Here is a 14,342-nt window from a genome sequence, read left to right as displayed (position 1 = left end):
GAATAAGGATACAGAAGGCCCAGAGATGATATCCTGATACCCATTCCATTTACAAAAAAATTAATTCAGGAAATGAAAAAAAAAATGAATCAGATAGAAACAAGGTCATTCATGAGTAAGCCAACTATCTATTTGAAGGAGGATAATGTAAGTAAAATAGAACTTTATTTTATTTATTTTTCTCTAATCCAAAAAGTTGATTCAATACACCCATCTACATGGAAGTTTATGGAAACGACTGGACTCAGGTAGGCGGCATCCAGCCCACGTCCTGAGTTGTTATAAGAAAGGGGAGTGACAGCTGTAGGTATCATGCTGACCTGTGTTGTCAGAGTCTCTTCAAGTTGCTCTTGCATGCAGGTGGAGATCCCATGGCCACAACTGGCCACAGCTCTTGGAACCATGCTGAATAGAATTTTATTTTTAAGATTAAAGAGTTTTCATGTTCAGGGAGAGGTTTAGAATTTCAAGAAATTTTAGTCTTAATTTGTATACTTTTTAAAAAATTTGTTTAACATTTATTTATTTTTGAGACAGAGAGAAACAGAGCATGAACGGGGGAGGGGCAGAGACAGAGGGAGACACCGAATCGGAAGCAGGCTCCAGGCTCTGAGCCATCAGCCCAGAGCCTGACGCAGGGCTCGAACTCACGGACCGTGAGATCGTGACCTGAGCCGAACCCGGACGCTCAACCGACTGAGCCACCCAGGCGCCCCTTAATTTGTATACTATTTTTAAAGTGATGGATAAGGAAGGGACTATTTTATGAAAGTAATATAGTACTTTATAATGCCTTATAACGTCCTTCAGAAGTTCAAATATCTTACAATCTAATCCACAAATATAAGGGAAAGTTAAAGTCTAAATATAAAGGAAAATGATAGTAATTTACCTGTGCTAATCCTTTCTTTCTCTTTAGAGCCATGAATTTGCTCAATATATTTTTCAGTTAGAAAAAAAATCATTTCATTTCTTACTCTCGTATTTATTGTACTTTTCAATGTTAAAACAATACAACCTTCAAAATGCCAAGCTGTGCAAAGAAATATTGCTCCAAAATAATTAGAAAGTATGTATGAGATACTAAAACATTTGGATGAAAAAAAGAAACATTAAATCAACTGTCAAACAACTGTTTTATTTCTCCAGTGTTAAATATCTGTTTTTTTGAAACATCTGGATGTTTCCTGGATGAAAAAAGTTGCTAGTGGTGGAAGGATCTTTTATGTTGTATCTAAATGCATCAGGATGGCTTCTGTCTAGGATCAGGATTAAAAGACAATGACTGCTCTGATAATGAGGTTCATCTCTGAGCAAAGAAGTTAGGCAAGAAGGGCTTTCTAGGTGGTTTGAGATAATTAGAAACACCTTGACAATCATGCACATATATCTGTTCATTGACTTCTTGCTTTTCCAGTCAATTCATTCTACTCCTTATCCCCCAACCCCAATCCAAACACACACCTTTAACTTTGTTCTCACTGCTGGGCCTTAAATGAGAACGCTAATTGGTGTATGGGATCCATTTTAATCCCAAAGAAGGAATCTGTCTGCGGGGGTGTCAATGATGTTCACCAGGAAGCCTCCCAGGGGAGGGGGATGGTATTCAATTTCCTGGGAAACCATCACCAGGATTCTGTCACCAGGAAGTCACAGTATGAAACCAGCAGGACACATCATAGACCTCACCTTCAGAGAGCCAGCTGGGGGGCCTGTAAATTGTTCTTCTGTAGGCAGTTACCCGCAGGAGACTCATTAGGGGTGAGTTTCACTGGGCATCCTGGCTATCAGCCCAGTGCAGCAGGAGTAGGAAAAATTAACACACCAGAACCAGGAGGAAAAAACCTTCCTCCTCCCAGCTCCCTCACATGTCCTCTATTGACAAAGATTAGCATTGTGCCAGCTGGCAGGGGAGAAATGTTTCAGTATCACAGTAGACAAGGAAGGGTGGATTTGGGACTGAGAGGCAATGAGCTGATAACTAGCACATTTTTGCTCCTGGTAGGTGCTAGAATCAGGTTTGAATGTAATGGAATCGAAGAAAGGTAAATCACAAACCAGGATCATGCAGCCTTACAGTGTTATTCAAAAGATCATCCAATCTTTACTGCTTCTGTTATTTAGGTTATAAGATGTTTATAGGTTTTCTGTATCTTTGGATATCAGATATCATCAACCCAAGGACAAACCACTAAGGACCATTATGGTACCATCTTGATAGAAAATCAATGTCAATTAGACTAAGACATGGCATTGATTGGAATTTGCATCCTAGTTTCTGAGACACTCAAATGTAAAATAAGACCTTAGGAATTTAAGGCCTTTATTGTCTTAGAATCAATAAAATGCAACTTAAAAAGATTATAGTTTTGGACAGTAACCTCAGCAAATGCTCTCTTCTCCCTTTTTCCTTGCCCTTCTGATTCAAATCTTTTTTTTTAAAAATTTTTAATGTTTATTTTTGAGAGAGTGAGAGACAGAGCATGAGCAGGGGAGGGGCAGAGAGAGAGGGAGACACAGAATCTGAAGCAGGATCCAGGGTCCCAGCTGTCAGCACGGAGCCCGATGCGGGGCTCGAACTCACAAACTGCAAGATCATGACCTGAGCTGCAGTTGGATGCTTAACGGACTGAGCCACCCAGGCGCCCCATCTACTAATTCAAATCTTAATAATCTTTCTATATGTAGTATTTCTTTCATCTCCATGAAGACTTTGATAGTTTGTCTTTCATTTTTCTCATTCCCTATAAAGTTGTCTTCAGAGTATACTTAATTATACTGACTCATATTATTCCCTAATCATTTCATGTGTATTAGACTCATCTCACCACTTCCATTGTTAATTCCTTGAGGAATATTATTTGCAACTTTTATACATTTGTATAAAAAGTTTGATTCAATCCATAGCTGTGGTCAGCAAGGTAGAAACATTCTCAATCTGGGGATCTGGGGATTAAAAATAAATAGCCCAATCATGTCAACATTTGTGAAGATACCTATTTCTACTTGACTTCATACTTCAAAATGTGTTTGGTTGAGAAATTTTCATCATCAAAAATATTTATGTTTAATTTGCACAGAATTAAACTTTGGTTTATATTAAAAAAAAAAGCCAGAGCATGATAGTATAAAATGAACATATGTTTGAACTTGGGCTAAATTTAGTAGCTCCTTTAGATCTCCCACATACACTTTTGCTCAAGTCTCTGGAATGTGTATTGGTACCTTTGAAATAAATTCAAGCTCATTGCATCTCTCTCTTCCCGAGATCCAGGTCAAAGGTAATTTTCATCAGCCAGCAGGTACTACTTGACATCAAGGTCATTTTGAGCATCTCTGTTAGCAAAGACATTTCCAAAGGCAAGGAAGGGAACTGATATGTGGCTTTTCTCACTAGAGAAATTACTTGCAACAAGTCACATTGGATGAAATTATATTTAAAAGGATATTATTTTGTAAGAACAAATTTCCAACATTTGCAGGGGTGATGGGGGGGAAAGGTTGTTTTGCAATTTAATTTCCAACTATAAGAGTACAGCTTAAAATCTGACAACTGTACATAAACCTTAGAAAAGGTCTTTTGGACAGCAAAGGATAGTAAGGGAGCAAAAGAGGGAGAAAAAAATCAAGTTTTTCATCTCAGTAGTGAATTAATCTCTTGAATTACCTTCCTGCAGAGGCAGATTGTAACTCTGGGGTAAAGCTGGTATTCTTGTGTTGCTCTCCCTATTTCCCCCCATTTAATGTGTTGTTAATAAGGGTGGTGAATTCGAAGAATTAGGGGTGGGTATTGTACCCATCTTCATTCTTTCTGATCATGTCATTGGCAGCCCTATCTATATCCTGAGAGAAGAGGGCTAGGAAGTATAAGCACGTCTAATGCTATTTTGATTCCTTTAGACTGGGGGTTTAAAGAAAAAAATTTTTAATGTTTATTTATTTTTAAGAGAGACAGAGACAGAGTGTGAGTGGGGGAGGGGCAGAGAGAGAGGGAGACACAGAATCCAAAGCAGGCTCCAGGCTCTGAGCTGTCAGCACAGAGCCAGACACGGGGCTCCAACTCACAAACCATGAGATCATGACCTAGCTGAAGTCAGACACTTAACTGACTGAGCCACCCAGGCTCCCCATAGCCTGGGGAGTTTTTTAAATAAGTAATTTGAACAAGCTTTATTAGAATTTAATTTGGGGGATACAAGATTAAGGATGGTGAGAAGCTACCAAAGCAAAAATGATCCCTTCATTTCCTTCCAACTTGAATTATATGAAAATGTTAGCTTTGAAATTTAAGGAAAAGTTGTTGGTATGAAAATGTTAGCTTTGAAATTTAAGGAAAAGTTGTTGGTAGAAGATTGGATTGTGAGAGAAAGCTCATTGAGAAATTTTTCCAGGTTGTTTATTCTAGTTCAACAAAATTTTATTTTTTAAACTTGTGGTTATATTCTGGGCTACAGAGTGGCCACAGATGATGTAATTGTTGCGAACTATGATAGATCTTTGAGTCCTTATTAATATTTTAATTGGTATATTTATGCCTGAGATGGCCAATGTCTGACACCTATGTGATCATTGTCCATTCATAATGTCTTCACATAAGAGCTGTTACTGTATTTTCCCTCAGTGCCTGGGTGTAGTCTCAGAAACTTTCTCCACACAGAGCTCCAGCAAGCCACTCCTGATTGAGTGGAGCTGGTGAGCAAGATGACACTTGTTAGCTACTTTTGTAGTATATAGTGAGGGATCTTGGGCAGGGTGGCCATGGCTGTGGTCGTAGTGGCCACTGTAAACACTGCAGAGTATAATGTACTCTCACACATACTATTACATTTAATGAAGCCAGTCTCTAAAAGATGTACAAATGAAGAGCTGAAATATGTATGCTTTGCTTAAATTTGCTCAAACCCAGGACTTTAATTCCACCCCCCCCCCCATTTTTACACCTTTTTCTGGTACTTTTGGAAACTGAGAGACAAAGCAATCTTTCCCAGAGCTGCATGTTAAGGCCTCTCCCTAATAGGCTTGAGAAAGAAGGGGAAGTTTCTGAAAAAAATAGAACCACTGTGTCTCCTCCTCTCTGCTCCTCAACATGTATTTGACCAACACCAAATAAATATTGCTTTCGGAAACAACATAGCCTATCAAAAAGGTCATCGAACAAATTGGTAAGATGTAGAAATGCCAGGACACACTGGGGACCTTCAAAAGTTGAGGGCCAAAAAGTGTTTCCCTTTTCTGGTTTGTTTAAATCGATGGGGGCAATCGCTGTGTTCAGTGGCAGGCAAGAAGGATCCAGAATCAGAAGCTCTGGCCTGCAGAACCACATCCACCTCTCACTGAATCTCTCTCAGAACTCGTAGATTGCAGTGCACAGAAGTGGATATCGTTCCTCATTTATATTATTCAATGAAACAATATTTTGTTAAAAAAGGAAACCTTCTTTGTAAGCTCTAAATTGCTATGAAAATGTTAATTATGCTTTTTGTGTGGTTTGTTTGGAGGCATCAGTAAATTATGCTTTTCTGCTTTGTACTCCATCTCTTGCAAATAGTTCTCAAGACCTAGTAAGAAAACTATTGCCACAAGATCTAGCATCAGTTAAAATATAGTGTCATCTATATTTACATGAGAAAAGAAGATTTTTCCTATTTCTCATTTTCAAAGAAAGACAATTCCCTTTCAATCTACCCTCTTCTCAAAAAATCCCCCCCCCCCGCCATTTCTAAATACGTCACTTATGCTGTTTCATGTATCACGTAGTGGCTCTAAAACATCTTCACTTAGATTAATGGTGCTGATAGTGTTTTCCCGAAGAACACTTGGTTGGATAGATAGCCCATACTTCCAGAGAGCTGGCTTAGAGCAAACTAACAGTAAGTCTCAAAGAAATCTCCATTCTAGAATATGGAAAACTTTGTTGCTTCAAATGATAGGCTTTTAAAGTTTCTACAGATTAAGGTTTCATACCCTGAGTATTTCAGTTTTGAGTAGAATATTCTGGTATTTAGTCTCCTATCTTTTGCTTTCATACCATCCACTTTACTAAGTTAAAAACATTGACCTTAATTTACACCCTTTTATGTAAACAAACTCCAGTGTAAGGAGCATAGGGCTTAGAATAAAAAAAATGTGGATTTAAATCTCAGCTTTATCGTCTAAGAGGAGTTTATTGAGAGAAGTGAATAGGTTATGGGACAAAGCTCTCTCTACATGCTAAAACTCCTTAATTCTTAGTTATTATTATCTGTGATAGGTAGATTAGAAAATTACTGTAAATGAAAAATTAGAGAGGTCTTTCAAAGCACTTATATGGAAAGACTCTCTATATTCCTACCCATTACAAGAAGTACAATTCTGAGCTTATAAGGGCAGCTATCAATGTGAGCAATTTTGCATTTGACCTTTAAAGATATAGCACATTCTCACAGAGAAGTTGGGGCATAAAATATCCAACCCTGAAATAGGAAATTATATGGGTGATGATGCTCAAGTATAATCTATGTAAGGTTGAAAAAGATACAACACATGTGTGGTGCATATGAAGCTATTTTCATGCTTTCTAAATCTCATTGCAGTATTTGGGCTTGTTGACTATTTGTAAGGCTGTATCCTTCAGGGATAAATAGGGAAGTACTATGAGGCAGTGTTAAATAATCCTTCTTGGTTTTGTTATCATAATCATCAAATGGTAGCGGAATGTGCTACTCAAAATGTAAGTAAGATCAATCCACTGAGTGTGCTGCCAAAGTGCTTTCTAGAACCATAGGACACAAAGACAATGTCATGCAGAATTGTGAACAGCCATTAAATTAATTTCCCCAATGATGAAATCAAATGAGTCACCAGCATCAGAAAGACAAATCATTTTGGAAAGAAAAACAATGTTAGCTTCACAATGAATATCCCTTTGAAAGCCATCTTTAGGTTATTTCAAGACAGGTATATCTGAAAACATATCCGTGTGTGTGTGTGTGTGTGAGTGTGAGTGTGAGTGTGTGTGTGTGTGTGTGTGTGTGTGTGTGTGTATGTATGTGTACAGGAAGAAAAAGGGGAGAGAGACAGAGAGAGAGAAATGGAGATAGAGGGAGAAAGAAAGAATGATTTAACCCAATGTGTAACCATACACACGCGTGCACACATACACACACACACCTTTTGTCAGCAGTCCTCCTAAATTTCTACATTAAAACTGTGTTCCTCCAATTACTCATATATTCTGCTTAAATTACATTTTCAGAAGTGGAGGTTTTTAGGAGATAATGTGATGTACTAATTCATGGTAACATTATCCATTTCTGTCTCAACCCCTTTCCTTCTTGTTTCAGAGGTTAACATCTCATAATAGAAGGAATCATCAGACGGTTTAATATTAACATGTCTAGAGAGTATCCAGATTGTCTAATGAATATTTTTCAAGGGTTATTATTTTTCTCCACGATAATAAGCCTACCAGGAGCCAAGTAGCTGAAAGAATAAAACTCCATGATGATCAACTCCATGTTCAAGACCCCAAGGTATCAAGATTCCAAATAAATAATCTTATAGAGGCCAAGGGCTGGTTTTAAGCATCAAAATGGCATTATCTGGTATACATTTAAGAGATCAGTGTGCCCTTTGACCAACATCTTGTCAGTTTTCCCACTCCCCAGTTCCTGGTAACCATTCTATTCTTTATTTCTATGGTATTGGCTTTTTCAAATTCCACTTATAAGTGATATCATATAGTGTTTGTCTTTCTTTGACTTATTTCACTTAGCCCTCAGGGTCCATCCATGTTATGACAAATGGCAAGATATCCTTCTTTTTCATGACCAAATAGTATCATATATATATATATGATATTATCATATTATGATATTATGTGTATGATATTATGACATTATATATATATATATATCACATCACATCTTGTTTATTCATTCATCCACTGATGGAAATTTAGCATTTAGCTATTTCCATTTTTGGCTAAACATGAGACTGCAGATATCTCTTTGATATTCTGTTTTCATTTCCTTTGGCTCTATACCTAGAAATGGGAAAGGGGGATTATGCTAATTCTATTTTTAATTTTTTAAGTAACTGTTTTCCGTAGTATGTGTACCAACTTACATTCCCACCAACAGTACAAAAAGTTTTCCTTTCTCCACACCTTTGCCAGTACTTTTCATTTCTTGTCTTATTTATTATAGCCATTCTAACATCATTTTACTAATAATTAGTGATGTTGATCACGTTTTCGTGTAACTGTTGTCCATTTGTGTACCTTCTTTGGAGAAATGTATATTCAATTCCTCTGCCCATGTTTTGATGATTGTCTTTTTGCTATTGAGTTGTTCGAATTCTTTATATATTTTGAATATTAGCCCCTTATCAGATACATGATTTGTAAGTATGTTCTCTCATTCCATTGGCTATCATTTCATTTTGTTGATGGTTTCCTTTGCTGTATAGAAGTTTTCAAATTTGATGTAGTCCTACTTGTTTATTTTTGCTTTTGTTGACTTGACTTTTGGTGTCATATCCAAAAAAATTGTTGCTGAGACTAATGTTAAGGAGCTTATCTCCTATGTTTTCTTCTAGCAGTTTTATGGTTTCAGGTCTTATATTCAAATACTTAATCCATTTTGTCTTGATTTTTTGTATGGGGTAAGATAGGCACAGTTTCATTATTTTGCATGTCACTGTGCAGTTTTTCCACCATCATTTATTGAAGAGACCATTTCTTCCCCATGGTGTATTCTTGTCCCCCTTGTTAAATATTAGTTGATTGTTATGTGAGGGTATTTTTGGGCTCTTGATTCTCTTCTATTGGTATATGTATCTGTTTTTATGTCAACATCATACTGTTTTGATTACTATAGCTTTGTAGTGTAGTTCGAAATCAGGAACTATGATACCTCCAGCTTTGTTTTGCTTTCTCAGGATTGCCTTGACTCTTCAGCATCTTTTGTGGTTCCGTACAAATTTTAGGATTGTTTGATTGTTTTTTCTATTTCTATTTCTATTTTTCTATTTCAAATACAATTGGAATTTTGATAGGATTCCTTTGGATCTGTAGATGGCTTTGGGTTAGTAAGGACATTTTAACAATATTAAGTCTTACAATCCATGAGAATGGGATATCTTTCCATTTTTGTATTCTTGTATGTCTTATTCAACTTCTTTCATCAAATAGTTGTAGTTTCCAGTGTGTAGCTCTTTCACCTCCTTGATTAAGTTTATTCCTCTTTTATTGTTTTAGATACTATTATGAATAGGATTGTTTTCTTTCTTTCTTTTTTTTTTTTTTTTAATTTTTTTTTTTTTCAACGTTTATTTATTTTTGGGACAGAGAGAGACAGAGCATGAATGGGGGAGGGGCAGAGAGAGAGGGAGACACAGAATCGGAAACAGGCTCCAGGCTCCGAGCCATCAGCCCAGAGCCCGACGCGGGGCTCGAACTCGCCGACCGCGAGATCGTGACCTGGCTGAAGCCGGACGCTTAACCGACTGCGCCACCCAGGCGCCCCTGTTTTCTTTCTTTTTTGGTTACTTCATTGTAGTTAGAAGAGGAACAAGTTTTGGGTATTTAATGCAAAGCATTGTGATTATGTTAGTTATGTGATTATGTAAGTTAGTGATAATGTATTATATATTTGAAAGTTATTTAGAGAGTAGCTCTTAAATGTTCATATCATAAAAAGGAAATGATAATTATGTGACGTGATGGAGGTGTTAGCTAACACATGGTGTTAAGCATATTGTGATGTGAAAATGAATCAATTCAACAAATTGTACAACTTAAACTTACACAATGTTATATGTCAATTACATCTCAATAAATCTGAAAGAAAAAGATCATTGTGGCCGCTTTGTGGAGAGTAAGCGTTAGAGGGAAAGAGGCATGGCAAAGAGAACAGCTAGGAGGTTTTTGTATTCTAGTTGGGAGACTCAGACTTGAATTGAGTGATACACATGAAACTGATGTGAAATCATTGGATCCTGAATAATTGTTGGAGGTAGTGCTGTCAGGACTTGCTGATGCGTTGGAAGTGGAAAATAAGGGAAAGGGAGGAATCAAGATTGACACTTAAGGTTTGGGATTAAACAACTGGATGGATGGTGGTGCCATTTATTGAGATGGGAAGAGCTTTCTGGAGAGGGATGGATTGGGTAGGGTAAGCGGTTGTTCTGTTTGGTGACATTAAATTTCAGATGTTTTTAGACAGCAAATGGAAATGGCAGTAGGCAGTTTTATATCTGATTTCAGTGTCTCTTAGAATTCTGAACTTTCACTCATTGCTTTATAAAAATAGCGTTAATTAAATTGGGATCTGGAAAACAGAAAGTAGTTCACAGCTGGGTAAATTCAAGTTCTTAGATTAGCATTCAAGACTTCTCTTTGTCCACTTTCTTAGACTCTTCTATCTACATTTTTCTTTCATAATTGATCCTATAGCCATATCAAGCCAGTTGTAGTTCCCTGGATACATTATGATGGCATGTATTTCCATGACTTTGCTTGTGTTCCAAATTGCAATTCCCTTTTCCCCTCTTTCCATTTGGCCAACTCCTAACTCATCCTTTAAGACTATTTTGGTGCCATGTCAACCTTGAAAATTTCCCTAACCATCCTAGAGGTTGATAGATTCTTTTGCTACAAATTGGCATTCAAGACTTCCTTCAACTATAACATTTGTCATGTAGTACAATGATCATTCAACTATCTGCCTTCTAGACTAAACTGAGAACTCTTTATAGTCAAAGTTGTCTTTATTTTTGTACCCCTAGCAATCAGAATGATTGGAATTAATAGATGATCAAACTGGTTGTTGAATGAGTAAATATTTCTTTAAGAATCTTAAGCCTCTCTGAGAAAACTGTAGTGTAGAAAAATCTACACAGTTTAGGTTCTTGGAAATTCTTTATGAGTAGACAGGACCAGGGAAGGACAGTCAGGAAGACTACCTCTTACAGAGAATGATTTAAGTGGCCAGAATGTCTCCTAGTACAACCTTTAGTGATTCATTTCTTGAGGGTTATACATTTCCCTCTTACTTAGGTTCTTTTGAAAAAAAATGTGCATTTGGGGGAGAGAGAGTAATTTATTAAATTATTACATAAAAGGTAAGGTCTTACAGTAGAAAGAAGAGAGCCAGGAGTCTAGAGTTGTGGGCTATGTTTAGTCCCAGTTCTCTCCCTACCTTGATGTAGGAACTCAGCCTAAGTGAGTGGCAAATGTGGGGAATACTGTACCTCTGCAATGTCAGCAAGGAAATTAATTGCTCAGAGAGACAAAGCATATGATAAGTGGCAGAATTATAAAATATTCCTGAAAGATGTGAGGTAACAGTAAGAAGGCATGCAAAAATAGGCTGAGAGGAAACAATTACTATTGAGAAGGGGAAAGATGGTACAGGTGATTCTACTGGAGAATTGTGTTTGAAGAAAAACAATAGTTCCATTCCAAGCAGCAAGCCATAGAATAGAGGACATTATGCTGTGAAAAAGGCAGTCATGATGATGAGAATTTCCTGTGTTCCATGCTCTTGGTTTTCAAGGGAAACCTAGCCAAATGTGAGGTACAGTTTCCAATCCCCATGCCTAATTGATAACTTTGTCATGGATTGTATTCTGAGTTTCCTAATAATCTCAGGGAGGATTTGTTCAAATCATTCAAATTTCCATGCCCAAACTGATCTCCAGATGCCGAAAGCTTAACAGCCAGCCCATTCCTTGTGCATTTTGAGACAAAGTTGAGTATTACTAGTAGTAATACCATATAATGGAACCATTAAGAGTCTTGGCACCAACCTCTCATTCATTTTTAATGTCACAGGAGGGAGATTTATTTGAATGCCTGCAGAGCTGCCTAAACCCTGCATCTTTCTGAGGGAGGCAGACAGATTGCTCTAATGCTCTACTCTATAGTGAGTCTGTGGTGATCTCATGAGCAAGACCTTAGCAAAGCCTTTTAGCCTGGGCACTTGAACCTGTGTTATAAGACTATTCATGTTTCTTAGTTCTAGTAGCACTGGGGAGCTTATATGAGTCAAAATATAATGACTGGAGCCTTATCCCCAGGGGAATGAAGAGGGAGCAAAGATAAGCCCTTTCTGGGATGCAGAGGCTGAAAGAAGGAAGAGAATTGTTTGTTTTGCCTGATATCCAAGATCTTGCCTATATTCCAAGTCTGGTCTCATTTAATAGCTTTTTCCTCTTATTGTCTTCCTACATGAATTCTCTACTTTAGCCAGGTTGGTCTCCTCATTGTCTCTCAAATATAAATTTTCGGTTCTCATCTTTTAGCTTTCCAAATGCTATCCCACTTACCTGAAATGTATTTCTCTTTTCTCTCCATTTATTTAAAATCACTAAATCATTTAAGAGCTGGCTCTTATTCCATCTTTTTTTTTTTAAGTTTATTTATTTATTTTGAGAGAGACAGAAACAGTGCAAGTCGGGGAGGGGCAGAAAGAGAGGGAGGGAGGGAGGGAGGGAGAGAGAGAGAGAGAGAGAGAGAGAGAGAGAGAGAGAGAGAGAATCCCAAGCAGGCTCTACACTGCCAGTGCAGAGCCCGATGAGGGCCTCGAACCCATGAAGCTGTGAGATCATTACTTGAGCTGAAACCGAGAGTTGGATGCTCAACTGACTGAGTCACCCAGGTGCCCCTCATTCTATCTTCTATGGAAAGTTCTCGTTTCCTGAATTTAACAATCTACCAAACCCCTCCTCTCTGCTACCTGGAATCTTTTTTAGATAGTGTTTCCTGAGAGCTTACTCTGTGCTAGACTAGTGATAAAACTGAACAAGTCAGACAGGCCTTTCTCTGCCCTTAAGGAACTCTCAATCTAGTGTGTTGCGAAGCTGTTAATTAGTTATCAAATGATAGCTAACATTTATAGTGTTTACTATGTTCCAGGAGCTTCTTCTGGTCGGATTTTGGTTAATTCTTAAAACATCTTTAAGGATCTTGTGTTAGAGTTTATGAGATAGTACCTGTTACTTTTTCCCATTTAACTGATAGGAAAATGGAGGCTTAAGGGGATTAAATACCTTGCCCAAGACCATCCAATGTTGGAGTGGTTTCTGAGCTCAGGCAGCCTTACCCACTAAGCAATTCTTCTAGGCCCCCAAGTATTTTACCTTCACCTCTACTTTTCTTGACTGCCTCGCATCGTAATGGTCTCCTATGTATACGTACATTACCTCCTCAACTACATTACAACCCAATGCCTGTGGGGAAACTGACGGTAGCTTAGGGACCAGTTAGAAACACAGGCTTTAGAAACAGACCTGTATTTAAAACCCTGATTCCCCCGGCTAAGTGTGACCAAGCAAGATTAATCTCTCTGATCTTATATTGTCTTATTTGTAAAATGGGCAAAATAACAACCATGAGGAAGTGGTGAAGGATTAGCTGAGATCACATTTGTAGAGCCTTTGTACAGTGCCTTGAACATGTCTAGCCTCAGTAACTGGTGGCTAATATTATTCTTTGGAGACTCCACCCTTTGACTGTCGGCACCATGGTTGACATGGCACGTAAACATTTTTCTTAAATAATTGAATGTAGTGGAAACTTGAGAACATACTTTGATATAAAGTTAGTGGACAATAACCATTTATTCTTAGTGCATAATATGTTTGAATATGTAGCATGGAAAAAAAGATTCTATAAAGTCATTTTCAGTTTGTATTCTATTGATACAGAATTATTTTTTGAGCACATAGTATGTGCAATATGCTTGGGAAACTTACAATTAAGCATATATATATTTATAAATATAAATATATTAAAAATATATAAATACATAAAATATATGAAATATATAAAAATATTATATGTGTGTGTGTGTATTTATTTATTCTGGTCGATTTAAAGTTCCCAGGTTACTAAATTCTGAGCTGAGCTTGAATTTTATTCTGACTCTGGTTGCCTTCAGATTTCTCTGCCATTATTTTGTCCTTCTTTATCATTATCTTATGCTTAGGCTGGGGACTCATTTGCTGGGAATTTTTTCTGAGTCTGTTTCATCCTCATCTTTAGGCCTTCTCTTTATATCTGCCCCTTGGAGAGTTTTTTTTTTTTTCTTCCAGGCTCATGATCCTCTCTTAGCAACAGACTGCTGCTGGTGGTGACTCAGTACTTGTGGCCTGGTAGGGAAGGGGGATTGGTTTCCATTGTCCCAGCCTAGCCTCAGTGTTCAGCAGACCCTATGTCGCTGGTATCTGGCTTGGGACTTTTTCAGTGATCTTGTCCTTCTCCGTCTTTCTCTGGGGTAAAGAAATTTTCTGTTTTCCCTTCCCACAGCCACTGTGGGTCTTCACTTGGTCCTGGCAGCAAAAAGCTTTGAAGTCCTTCC

The 14,342-nt window shown here is 37.6% G+C and overlaps 1 non-coding gene across 1 annotated transcript; it reads right to left on the bottom strand.

Annotated features, from left to right (window-relative positions):
• Positions 1 to 277: 277 nt before the first annotated feature.
• LOC125149744 (small nucleolar RNA SNORA44) lies at positions 278 to 408 on the bottom strand. The gene has a single exon (XR_007146041.1). It is a non-coding gene; the product is annotated as a small nucleolar RNA SNORA44 (small nucleolar RNA).
• Positions 409 to 14,342: the final 13,934 nt, after the last annotated feature.

The sequence above is a fragment of the Prionailurus viverrinus genome, chromosome D3, assembly GCF_022837055.1.
Source record: "Prionailurus viverrinus isolate Anna chromosome D3, UM_Priviv_1.0, whole genome shotgun sequence".
NCBI classification, from domain to species: Eukaryota; Metazoa; Chordata; class Mammalia; order Carnivora; family Felidae; genus Prionailurus; species Prionailurus viverrinus.
The sequence above is the reverse complement of the archived record's forward strand: the minus strand, read 5'-3'. Positions and strand labels throughout refer to the sequence as shown.